Below are 12088 nucleotides of genomic sequence, written 5' to 3'. Positions count from 1 at the left end.
TAGTTTTTTTTAATTTTTATTTATTTTTTATTGTGGAAATACTGTGCAGTTGGGTTACAATTAGATGGCAAGATAATGAGTACATTTCTTAACAAGCATTGTAGCCTCCTCCTTTGTTTCCCCTTCCCATCCTTTCCCAGCCTTCCCCCCTTTTCCCCACACAATCTTCCTCCCCCCACACCAAAGTTTTAAAGTTCATTTTCGACATGACAACTTGTACTTCTCATTGTTTCAATGGTCCACCTGTATCATTATTTAAATGACTTGTTTTTCCCCTTCCCCTACACAAATTATACCGACATCAAATACAGTGAAAGAAGGGGTTATACTGTGGGGGTGGGGAGGACATACAAAGCAACAAAGAAATAATTTTATAAATGCGTTAGAAACAAATGCATGAAAGAAAAAAAAAACATTTGAATACATTTCTTAGGGTTCATTTTACCTAACATCAACTTATCTGACTTTTTCTGCTTGTCTCAGACATATAGTAGTTACTGCAAATAAGGGAAACCATGAGACGTATGTTTCTTTGGGCCTAGCTCACTTCGCTTAATATAATTTTTGCCAAATCTTTCCATTTCCTAACAAATGGGGCAATGTCATTCTTTCTGATGGAAGCATAGAATTCTTGGTTTTTTTTTGAGTGTGCAAAAAAAATCAATGAAAGAGGTAACAATATTCCTTCCATAATAAATGTACTCATTACCTTATTTATGTAACTGTATCCCTCTGTACATTACCTTTACAATAAAATAAAACTGAAATTAAAAATAAACTAAATAATATACAAATTAAGAATTCATAGAGAGCCAAGAAGGTGGCTCAGTGGTAGAGCTCTTGCCTTACATGCTTGAGGCCCTGGGTTAGATTCCTCAGCATCACATAAACAGAAAAAGTGGTGCTGTGGCTCAAATGGTCGAGTGCTAGCCTTGAACTAGCATTGAGAAACAGCATCCAGGCCCAGAGTTTAGGTCCCAGGACCAGACCTCCCCCAAAAAACAGAATTACTAGAAACCATTGGTTAAAAACTTTTTAAAATACTGCTCTAAGTACCCAAGTAATATTATTTGATGATACTATTAAAATACTTCAGCAGAGAAGCCAAATGTTTAAAAACTGTTACAAAATAAAGTAATAAATCAGAATATATTAATATTAATAATAATCATAAGATGAGTTTATAGTGGTAGTCAAATATGTAAGAAATGAGGCAATTTGCCAATCGTTTGCACTTAATACATGAGAAAGAATTTTCTAGGTCTTTTAAAATATATAATAAATTTAATGAAGAAACTATTTTGTTACATCATATGATAATTAGATGAAGCTGATATTAGAGCAAAGAGCAGATTGTACTAAGTTTCTGGATGTTAAGGTATATACTTATTTTGGTTGTGGGAAATTGTGTTCAACTTGGCGTCTTATTTTTGTTGGACTGGTGTCATATCAGTGGTTAATTTTAAGATAGGGGTTCCCTTTCCACAAGAACATGCACCTGATCTGTCGTTTTAGCCTTCCCATTATCAATGGCATAAGAGTTGCACACCAACTTGTCTAGCTTCCTACCTTGGCTGGCCTGGATTCTGCAGTCCTTCCAATCTTAACCTGTAGATAGTGCAGGATGGTGGAAATGATCCAATGCACCCAGCTATAGATTGAGAAGGAAGTCTACTAAACTTTTGGCCTGGGTTCTGTTCTCAAGCCTCCTCAGTAGTTAAGAGTTCAGATGGGAGCCCCTGGTGCCAAGCAGTAAGAGTATTTCTTAAGGCAACTAGACATATATATGACTTAGGCATGTGAACAACTCAGGACAAGAATAAATGAGCAGTGAAGCATAGAGGACAGGCCCAATTTTAACTAGCTACTTGGAGGATGAATAAGCTTAGCTAGCTTCTCTGGAGGCTGAGATATGAAGACCACTATTCAAAGCCAGTCCAATCATGAAAATACATGCGATTATCTCCAAAAAAACAGGAGTGGAACGATGGTTAAAGTGGTAAACCACTATCCTAGGTCACAGAAGCTTAGAGATGATGAATGAATGAGCACTTGCACATGCATGTGCGTGTATACACGTGCATGTGTACACACACACACACATAAGTATTGCAATGCAAAGTTCTTTTTTTACCTTGCTGTACTCTATTTCCCTGTATTAGTTTACAAATTAACAAAATCAGCTAAGCACCTATTTACATAAACTCATCATGTTTCTCTAAAGTCAACTCTCTTTTTGGAAGCATGCTTTTATTTGACCCAAATATAAACTATTCAGGAGTTTGATTCTTCTCCCTCAATTCTATAGAATCAGATGATTGTTTAGCTTCCTCCTAGCAAAATAATTTTGTGAAATCCTGCGTCAAGCAAGGCATTTCTTTCACTGGAGGGAAAGCCTCTTACAAACAATTAATAATAGGTTTTTCTTCTCTTTGCTTACATCTGTAGTTTAATTATCTGCATATATTTCATGATCTGTCTATATATGACAAAGACTGCTGTGAAAATAAAAAGACCCTTCGCAGCATTTATCATTTATATACCATCCATAGATATGAAGGTGTTTAAATGTTATTGAAATTGCTTGGGAATAAATCATGTTCATCTTGACTATAGTGAAAAAAAAGAATTGGTTTCTCAGCACTTTAGGTAAGAACTTGATTGAAAGAAACAAAAGGAAAAGTGAGGAACAACTCAACACATACATTGAAATGAAACACAATAAAAAAAATAAAAATAACCCAAGAAAACAAATTAATTCAGTACTCATGAACCTGCAGGAAATGCAAAGACTTAAAAAAAACATCAGCTATGACGAGCTTATGAAAATCCATACTACCTGGAAGTCTACTGTTGTGAGGATAGAGGTTAAAGCCCAGACTGGACAGTAAGATCTGTACACAATGCCATGCATCTGTTATTCTAAATTCCAGGAAGAATAACATAACATGGACTGAACCCAAGGTCATACACAAGTATCTGAAAAATAATAAGGATAATTTAGGGTTGGGGACATGACAAAATGGTAAGAACACCCATTTAGCGGGCATAAGACATTCAATTCAAACTCTAATATTTGGGTTTTAAAGTAAAAATCTATGATTTTAAATAATTGGAAAAATTGTAAGATTTGAGTATTTGAGTGGAAAAATGAATGAGAGAATGAACCCATAGTGCAATCCTTTTAACTTAAGTGAAAATGTTTTATGGTACTTCAGAAAAAACAGTGTTACCTTGCAAATGAGCATGGTTGTGCATTTGGGTGATGGAAATACTTTACTTACACATGTTTAAATTAAATAGATGTTTATTTGGGTAGATTGTATTTCTTGAACTAAGAGCCCGGATGATGTCGCTGAGATTTTTCTCTCAAGGCTACCACTCTACTACTTTGAGCCACAGTTCCAATTCTGATTTTCTGTTGGTTGTTTGGTGATAAGAGGCTCCTGGACATTCTTGCCCAGTATGGGTTCAAACCATGATCGTCAGATCTCAGCCTCCCGAGTAACCAGGATGCCAGGCATGAGCCGTCGATAGTTTTAATAATTTAGTAAATTGTACAGTTACTGAAGTTATACATTATCATTATAACCTGTGTAATATATGTGTGTTTGTATATATCAATGCATACTGATAGAAATATTTTAACATATTTTTGTATCTACAGTAGATTTATGAAATCATCCATTATAAAATTAAATGGAAACAAAAGTTAATAAGGAGCAAATCAAAGGAAATTATCACATGTTTCTTGTTGTTGAATGGAATGCGAATTGCGAGAATCAGTTTGGGAAAACCGTCTCTACGTTAACAAAATGGATAAGAGCTATTAATTCCAATCCATCTATTTGCCCATGTTGTGCAACTTCACACATGAGTGTCAAAATCAAACCACACTTTTTGCCTTTGTTTTAAACTCACCTGTTATAATTTATGGGTTAGATGAAGTAATCAAATAAAGATTAAAATAATATTATGTGAGGCTATGAATTAGAGCTGAAAATGATTTTAAATATGATAATAGCTAATTAAATTACATATTTTTTACTTTTACTCTGTCATGTCCCTCATTCCCACATTAGGAAAGTATATAGAAGGTTCTCACTTAATTATATGTCCAATTATGTAAAAAATGTATTGAAAGAATATGGGCACTGTGTGGTTTTAGCTCATTGAGACCTGTAGGGGGAAAGGTGTTTCTGAGGACTTGCAATACATTGTGATGAAGATGAAGGGAGGGATATTCTTATTCTGGAAAACTAGCTAGAGGATTGCTCCTATAAAGGTAGTGATGAATTCTTCCAAAGGGTTACAGAAAATCACTTTCACAACCATGTTCACTGCTGCACTATTCACCGTAGCCAAGTTACGGAAACAGCCCAGATGTCCTTTGGTGGAGTGATGGTTGGAGAAAGTGTGGCACATATACACAATTGGATTGCACCCATCCATTTGAAGACTGATACATTATTTGCAACGAAATGGATAGATCTAAAAATATATTAAGTGAACTAAGTCAGATCCAGACACACAAAGGACCCATGCTCTGTCTCATATTTGGAAGATAGAAATTTATACAAGTTTACACAAAAATATTAACCAAAGCATGCTATTTGCAGAGGATTATTTCAAAGGTTTAATTTCTTATGAAATTGAAATTTACTCCAACAAAATGAATACCAGGAAACTATCACTTGGAAGATATGAGGGGAAGTCAAAAGAAAGAAATAAAGAGAGTTATGGAGGAAGAGAGTGAAGGTATAATATTCAATTCAGATAGTATGAAACTAGAAAAAAATTAAAGTGGGGTGAGGTTTGGAAGGGTGTCGAAAAGCTATATAAAGATCCATTATACTTAAAAAACTGATTTGTTTAATGGAAATTCCCTTGTACAAGTATTTAAGATAATAAAAATATAATTAAAAACAATGGAGACATTTGACCTTAAATTCTATTTCCATCTCTTTTAAAAAGTAAAATTATTTGCACTATAATTTGATCAGAGGGATGGATTTTGTGGCTAGCTAGATCATTGCACATCTGTCTCTCTCTTCCTCTCTCCCTTTCATGGTTCTCATAGATAATAAGATTGCTCCATAATTATCCTAATTTATTTTGCTTTTATATTTTTGGTTGCATCATTTCACTTTCTCCTCTGCCATTTCCCAATTCATTTACATAGAAAGCATTATTTCCTATTTTCTCATTCCTAGAATAAGCTGCTCATGAAGACACAACTAGTCCTCATTTTCATTCTGTACCTTTGAATACGGAGGAAAATCTTTCCTCTGCTCTCCACCAATTCCCTACTCTCCAGTTAGAATAATTTAGAATAGTAAAAATGAAAAAAGAGAAAATAAATAATAGTGAAAAAAACAAATGCAGAAAATTCACCGGATTTTTCTGACCATTTCATCCAATGTGAACTATTGGGAAAATACATGGACAGCTCATTCTCACTGGCACTCAAAGTCTCTGGTTAGACAATTGCTATGAAGTTGAAGAACAAGATGAAAAAGTGAGAAATGGTATCAGTTGCAAGAAAAAAATGGCGAAGGATTCAAGCAAATTTCTTCTTTGTTCTGTTGAAAATAACCGCCTTACTACAGTGCAGAGACGACTTTCCAAAAAGACCACTCATGTGAATACTAGGGATGACGATGAGTATACCCCTCTTCATCGAGAAGCCTACAGTGGACACTTAGACATTGTCCATGAGTTGGTGGCTCAAGGTAGATATTCCTGGAATAATTGTGAATGGCTGGACACCCCTGCACAGTACTTATACATGGAATAATACCACAGTGGCTTCTTTATTTCATCATGATACAGATACAAAGCCCAAACTAAAGGCCTCTTGACCCCCTTGCATCTTGCTGCTGGGAATAGATATAGCAAAGATATGCTGGATCTCCTTCTGGTGAACCATTATTTCAAACCATGTCTGAAGCACAACTTGGAAGAAGCTGCATTTGATATTGCCAAAAGGATAAGTATGTATTACTACCTCTTTGAAGTTTTGGAAAGCTGTACAAATTGTTCTCCTAAGTCCTAATGATTCTCCATCCTATGTGTCCATACAAAATATTTTCACAATACAAAGCAACAGCAATATCTTACTTTAAAAATTCATGGATTCCATGGTATTCTTCCAAGTGAATTGCCTGACTTTGATGTCAAAATATATTCGAGTTGTTTGCATACATCTATAATGATTTCTATAGAGTTTGTGATTTTTTAAATCATAAATAATTTTAACTTATCTGTTGAAATGAGTAATACAGAAAGTAAAGATATTTCTGGTGCATGTCTGAAAAACGTATATTTAAAAATATTTAGTATTCTGTTTGTGTAATGTCCATAACCTATTTCATTCTCTCCTAGATATAATCCTTTGAATTCGACATTGTTTTATAATATATAGGTTCATTAAATAAATGTGTCCTTTCAGATTGCATTCCATATAGAAACAGTTTAAGATTCCTTTAATTCCTAGGTCCTTAAAGAATTTTATTTCTTTAGGATAAAATGACAATGTTATCTTATTTCAAAAGTTTTATAAAGTTTATGCTATGTAAAGGAATTTGTAAAAAGTGAAGATTGAATGATATCAAACTAACTTTTATTTCTATGAATTACATGTATTCTTACACTTGTATATTTGTAATCAACTTTTTAATAACTGTTTTTAATTTCTTGCATCAGAAGAATGAAAAATATGCAATACTTCACAAATTTTCATATCATCCTTGTACAAGAGCCATGTCAATCTCTGTATTGTAATTTGGGTGGACGTGCTGCTGAAGCATGTAGTATCCTGGAAATTTAAGTAGTTAATGATGCAATCTTAAGACAGGCATATATCTTTGGTTGCCTATTTGTAAGAAGGAAACCTGATTGTTCCCAAAATTGCAGTTCATCTTATTTCTGTAAAATTGTTTGTATGGTGGAAAAAACTTATATTGTTTGTTCAATTGCTCACATTTGCAATTTTTTCAATGACTATTTTAAGTCTTTTTCATTTGAAATTGGATCATACTTTGCAGCCTTTATATCTAGGTCCAAAGATGATGGATTTTCAAGTACTTATTTATTAACTGATTTAGCTTTGTGGAGATAATGGAGTCAAAGTAAGCCTTGCTTAAAAGCTACTTCTAAACTTCTGCAGCTTAAAATCTCCCAAATGAAGTCTTACTGGCACAAATGTCTTCCTGACCCTTTATCCTTGCTCCATGTAGGAACAGACCAACCAGAATCTTACCCTGACAGCATAGATTTTCTTATTGGAGCAAAACTAATCTGTTACAAGGGATCATAAAGAGACAAACAGTTCAGACAGTACTGTTCAGACTAGAAGGTATTTTTTCAAAATATAATTGTTTATTACACACTAACATTTCAAAAGAAGCTAAAGCCAAGAAGGTGAAAAAATTGTTCATATGTATGATTACCTAATGTCTTGGCCTGTCTACCATCCAAGCAGGCAGGAACTTACACCACTGATTTTCTATCACCAAATATATTCCATAGCTCCAAAAGAAGTCCATATGTTTCTCCTCATTATTAGGCCTTAAATTGGTAATGTTTTAATCACAGTGTTTCCTCTTGACTCTAGGCTGTATATCTCGGAATGGTAAAGCTTTAGCTCTAATTCTACCAAACACTGAGGTAGAGGTAATGGAATAATACTTTAAAACCGTTGCCTCTTGTGGCTCAGTGGTAGAGTGCTTGCCTTGCATGCCTGAGGCCCTGGGTTTGATTCCTCATCACCACATAAGCAGAAAGAAAAAAAAACTGTTGCCTTAGATACCCTTACCACAACAGAACAATGCCAAACATTTTCTAATATTATATATTATTATATATTTTATATTTATATGTGTTGATTTTATATTTCACACAGTGAATCTTATTAGAATTAATTGGTAATTTGAAAAATTAATTGATATTTATTCCAATAAATAGATTGGAATATAAATAATCAGGATTAGAATATATATTAGAATATAAAAATTATCAATGCAATGTTTTCGGTATAAACTTGTGATAACTTCTAAATGTTCTTGATCTTCTGAATTCACATGGTAAAAAAAAACAATGTTGTTTGCTTCTAATCTATAAGGGATTTTACTTTGCTGCTCTGTTTATTGTTTTAACTCGCTGGTCCCAAACTGTTTTTCTCCATGTTTCTGAAGCATTCCTACTGATTATACTCAAATTTTTCTGATATGATGTCTAAAAGCTATTATTCTTCTACAGGATCCACGGGTCCTAGGATCCCAGGTCCCAGTTATCCGCATCATCAGATAACTAAGGCAAGAGTTCTCACCTACGTCCATGCAACATGCCAACAGAAAGTAATAGAAGACCCATCTCAATTTCTCATTTTCTATATTTCAGGGCCCCAATTCCTTGAAATGCAGGAATTATCAGTAAGCAATTGGGAAATGCAAGGCAACTTAAAATGCAAGATGAAATCACAAAATGTGAAAGTACAGTAATTCAAACTTTTAATTTTCAGATGACCATCATATATGATTGAACAAGACCACGAATGTCACTAGATCATTTGTAATACCCCTCTCCTAATGATTAATGAATAATTTCATTCCAGCATCAGCAGGCCAAAAAATAGTTCCTGGAACAATAGATCCATATTTGGTCTACCAATGCTAGGAATACTTGACATAGAGGTCAAATATAATTCAGAAAAACATTAATTGAGAAGATCCTTAGTGCTTCAAAACACTGGTACTTCAGTAAAACTTGGTTCTGTAGTATAAAAATGTTGTCATTGTCAAACAAATGATAACCTACATTTAATCTCCTGAAAGTATATTCCTTTTCAAATAAACTTTTAAAAATCACATTTGCCAAATAACACTTTACAAGTAGATGATGTTTAGTGACATAAATAGTTTTTCAAGGGTAGGGAGCAAGTTACAATAGAGTTTATTTATTTACCCAGCACTAATGCCAAACAGGTTCATCCATTCATTAAAGTGTAGAAATTATACCCCCCATCATTTGTTTTTTCAGTAGGTGACTTCAAAAATTTGTTAAATAGATCAGCCTCCCATATTTCAAACCAAAACATTAGCTAATAAAGTAAATTTCATCACATACTAAGTACATTTTAAAAAATCACAAATAGTTGCCTTATCATATGGTGTTTTGTTTTCCCTATCTACCTAACATAGTAAGAAATATGACTTTAAGTCTTGAATACGGGTACTCATCAGAGATTTGACAAACATAAAATCTTTCTTCTACTTCTATCATATTCCTCTACAATAGTAAATTTTAGTTTTCTTCTTTTTCCAAAACTTATTGGTAGTAGAAAATATTATCTCATGTAAAATAAAATAACCACAAACCACAGTGCAAAGCCATTTATAAAACTGGTACTTAGGAATACATTCTAAGCATTTTTTAAACTTTCTTGTTGACTACAGTTCATTAAGCTCTTCCAATCATGGAGGCAGTTAAGATCAATGCTAAGGGTTTCGAGCATCTGTTGAGCATTCAGGGAGTGTAACCCATCTTCCTTGACAGCGGCCCGGTATTTTTGGGTCATGGGGGTACCATTGGTTAGGTCGTGCAGATGTTCGGTGGACGTTTTCAGGGAACATGAACTGGGGTTCAATTATAGGCTTGGCTGTCGTTGCCATGGTAGATGTGGGGCCTGTGAACAACTGTTGTATTACAAGGGGAACAACGAGTTTTTGTTCTTGGGCAAAGTTGGATATCTCTGTCCAAGGATACAAAATTTTCTGAGAAGAATTCCCAGGCTTGCCTAAACAGCCAAAAGAAGTGATTGGGCAGGCTTCCTGGGACTGATAGTGTGGGGGAGGTGGTTGTACAAGCGTAGCTGGCTGGCCCCCTGGGTCACCTGTTAGTGGAAGTTGTTGGTTATCTGTGTTCTTGCTGGAATTGTTTGCTGTGTCACAAGAAGATGGGAGTGCTAAAGCAGCTTCACAATTTTCCTTTTGTTCTGTTTCTTCTTGCAGCGAGGTGTTAAATGCTTGCAGAGTTTCCCCTTCTTCTTTCCCTGATAGACAGGCTTGAATAGCTACTACAATGGGGTAAAAGATTAGGGGCAGCTCAGAGCCTTCACGGACTTCCTTTTTATGAACTGCCTGAAGGACGAGGGTCCACCTGTCTGGATCCCAAAGGGCCCCGGAATCAATCCAGGGATACAATTCATTCACTATTTCCCATATTAATCTAGCTTCCTTTTGTAATACTTTTATCTGCCTACTCCGGAGCAGGGCAACAAATGCTTGTGATTGAGGCTCTCCTGCTGCTGGGGGAAGGCTGCCCATGGAGGCACTAATTTTTCACTAGACCCTCGACCGTCCATCTGCAGAAAGCGATCGAGCCACTCGTTGGGCACCACTTGTAGGGCTAGATCTCCAGCAGGAGGTAAGCATGAACGACTCACACAAGGAACACACGTTGGGAGAACAGGCTTATGCAGGTCTTGTTTATTTCTGCACAAGGGGGGGATTATATAGCCCCAGCGTTCCCAACCTCCTGAGTCCTTCCCAGCCAATTACTTAGTGGGGAGTTGATGTAAGGCACTTGTGATGGGCACTGCTTGGTGACAGGCACTGATTGGTCTTCCCGAGCTTGTAGGGAGCATGGACAGCTCATTTCTGGCAAGCTAGGCAGACATGCCTGTTTGTCACGTCTCTATTAGCAGGAAGTGTGCTTCAACTGCTACTCTAGCTGACTCAACCAGATCTGACCGGCTCTACCCACACTACATCTTCATGGTTTTCCTTTTAAAACTCTTTTATTTGGATGTGGAATTTATTTTCTTGTCTTCATTCAATCTGTTCTGCATTGTACTGAGCTAAATAGGCTCCGTAAAATCATTTTAGGTAGCAAAAATATTAAGACAATGAATATCAAAAAGTTTGGCCTCCCTCCACTCCTGAAGTCAATATGCTTAGCTAGGGCTTCTAAGAATGAGTATTCTCGCCTTTTCAATTTGCTCAATTATTTTCTGATCCCAAAACTTTTTGACTTATTTAATAAGTGAAGTCCTCAATATTTCATGTTAATAAGGATATTACATATTGTAAACTACTAAAAAATGTGAAATCATTGGTTTCAAGTATCCAATCAGATTTTTTTCTGTTGTTCAGTGCTTCAAGTGCAAAGACATTGTGGAAAGTATTACAAACAGAAAAATGTAAACCCAATACCTTCTTTCAATGTTGAGGGCACTTTCTCCCTAAATATTTGGACCCAAATTATCTTTTTCAGAGAATTACTGTTTGGTAATTAAAGTCAATTCACAAATTTTGATGTCTTTTTTTTTTAAAGAACTTTGAATTTAAATTCCACTACAACCTTGTTTCACACAGTAAGAGTAGATTTCCTGGGTAAGGACAATTCTCAAGGGAACCTACAGGATTTATAGAAAGGTTTCTGAGGTTTGTTTAGTGTGAAAATGAGCCATCTTCACCCACATTGCTCCCTCTCAGCAAAGTCTCCATGGATTACTTTACATGAACGCCTATTTTCCAAGGCAAATTTAAATTTTCATAATAGGCAAAGTTGTTAAAAAATTTGAACAAATAAAAATTTACCTGTTATAATTTTAAAACTTTTTTGAAATTCTTTTATTAGAACTGCGAATTCACCAATCCTAACCCCACCTTTACCATGAAAAACAGTTAACATGTTGTTTTCATGATACAGTGTCCATGAAACTATTATTTTCCAGTGGCTTTGTTATGCGTATATAAAACCATATAAGCTGATTCTGAGCAAAATGAACTCCAAGATATGAAAATGAGAATATTATTTGCGGTTGTTGTTTTTAATGTGCTATGTGATTTCTGTTTTCTTTGGGGTTTTTCTCCTGTGCTTTATTCCCTGCTGTATTTGATTTTGGTAGCCTGTGTATTGTGTATATATTTACGTTAATTAGAGAAGGGAAGAGGAACAAAAAAGTGGTGAGACAAAGGACAAAGGCAAACCAATGCAATAGCAATACTCACAAGACATTATGTTGGAAATATACATTACAACTTGTGAGGAGTATTGGGGTGAAGGAAAACTGAAGAAAATCAGG

At 35.1% G+C, this 12088-nt stretch overlaps 1 pseudogene; it reads right to left on the bottom strand.

Moving 5' to 3' along the window:
- Nucleotides 1–6712: 6712 nt before the first annotated feature.
- Nucleotides 6713–6809, bottom strand: LOC122121117 (annotated as a pseudogene).
- Between the last annotated feature and the right edge of the window lie 5279 nt (nucleotides 6810–12088).

The sequence above is a fragment of the Dipodomys spectabilis genome, unplaced genomic scaffold (genome assembly GCF_019054845.1).
Source record: "Dipodomys spectabilis isolate Male_0828 unplaced genomic scaffold, ASM1905484v1 ptg000183l, whole genome shotgun sequence".
NCBI lineage: Eukaryota > Metazoa > Chordata > Mammalia > Rodentia > Heteromyidae > Dipodomys > Dipodomys spectabilis.
This window is presented reverse-complemented; position numbering and strand designations above follow the sequence as displayed.